Source organism: Sinocyclocheilus anshuiensis, unplaced genomic scaffold, assembly GCF_001515605.1.
Source record: "Sinocyclocheilus anshuiensis isolate Anshui unplaced genomic scaffold, SAMN03320099.WGS_v1.1 scaffold1623, whole genome shotgun sequence".
Taxonomy (NCBI): domain Eukaryota; kingdom Metazoa; phylum Chordata; class Actinopteri; order Cypriniformes; family Cyprinidae; genus Sinocyclocheilus; species Sinocyclocheilus anshuiensis.
In genome coordinates, this window is record NW_015553403.1 from 1200769 (window position 1) to 1202207 (window position 1439).

At 41.5% G+C, this 1439-nt stretch overlaps 1 protein-coding gene across 1 annotated transcript in view; it reads left to right on the top strand.

Annotated features, from left to right (window-relative positions):
* Positions 1 to 1439, top strand: part of LOC107668300 (dolichyl-diphosphooligosaccharide--protein glycosyltransferase subunit STT3B) — a 69116-nt gene that overhangs the window by 1484 nt on the left and 66193 nt on the right. The gene's annotated exons all lie outside the window — the stretch shown is intronic.

The window sequence follows — 1439 nt, forward strand, 5'->3', positions numbered from 1 at the left end:
AAAATGCTTGAAATGGTGTAATTACTTAGTTTGTCCAGCAGAGCGTGCTCCATTGTTTGCCACTGGCGACCTGGATGAAATGCTTTAAAGCAGGGGTGCCCAAACTCGGTCCTGGAGGGCCAATCCGGCACGCCAATCATCTTCATCTGGCCCTAGGGAAGAGTACACGCAGGTTGCACATACGCCTTGAATTGTTTTTGCACTAATTAGTTTGCCCACAAGGTGGCATCACTGGCCCGGGCCGTTGTTTCACACAGCCAAAAAAGAAAAGGAAGAGACGCAACAACAACCTATCGGAGTCCGCAACATCAATAGACGGCAGCGTTGACAAGCGCTTGTGTGAGGGGCTTATGAGATATCCACAACTCTAAGTTTAAACGAGTATAAAGACAGTGTTATGTCATAACATCTGGCGAGAAATAGCGCAGACACTGAACGAAGCTGATTATCAAATGGACTACAGTTTGAAAGGCTGCGCGTTCGGCTGTTCGCATTCGTTGAGCCGCTTCAGTGCGCTAGTAGCTCTTCAACCGACAAAAACACACAATTATGCCAAAACTATAAAATACAATTTATTATAGTTTGTGAAGATTGTTTAAAGTTCACTTAATTAAAAGTTATATCTTTTTTAGAGCCTACTAAATGTTAAAAATATTATTCAAATTTCCCACTTTTATATCTGTAGCCTAATCAGCGAGGGAATCCCACTGATCACACCGGTGTGATCGTATGCTCCAGGGACCAGCCAAGACTGATCACACCGGTGTGATCGTATGCGTTAAAGGGTTAAACTATCATATGGCTTCAGAAGTAACACAGAATAATTCGCACAATCGAAAAAACATTTTTTTTCGGATTTAGATCGGCCCTCTCTGACCGATACCCTCGGATCAGCGCATCCCTAGTGAACACCCCTTAAATCTGCACATGACCATTCATTTGCATGCTCAAGAATGTGCTCTCAGGGTTGCATTGGCACTATGAGTGGAGACATAAATGGACTGCACCACTTGCATGAGTAGATTTAATTAGCAAACGGGGCATTTCTGTTTGCTAATGGCTTTTCTGAATTTTATTGGGATGGTTTTTTAAACCATTTACATATAATGGCTCAGCCAGCCGTGCTTGTGTCATTAGCCCATTTCCATTCAGAGCATTCATAAAACACACAGCAAATCCTGAAATGGCATGATAATTTATTTAGCATGATGCTACTTTGTTCCTTGTGATGATATTGCACACTTGGGCAAGTCTGTTGGCATCTGTTAATGCTGAAGTGTGCTGTGTTTTTTTTTTGTTAAACATTAAAATAATTTACATTTTTTCTGTCCCTGCTTGTTTGAGCAAACTAACAGTAGAATTGGCTGAACCAATTGCATATATTTGAGAAATCTGTCTGGCCGAATAAAGTCAGATGGAAGTGAAACCGGGTTTTTTTT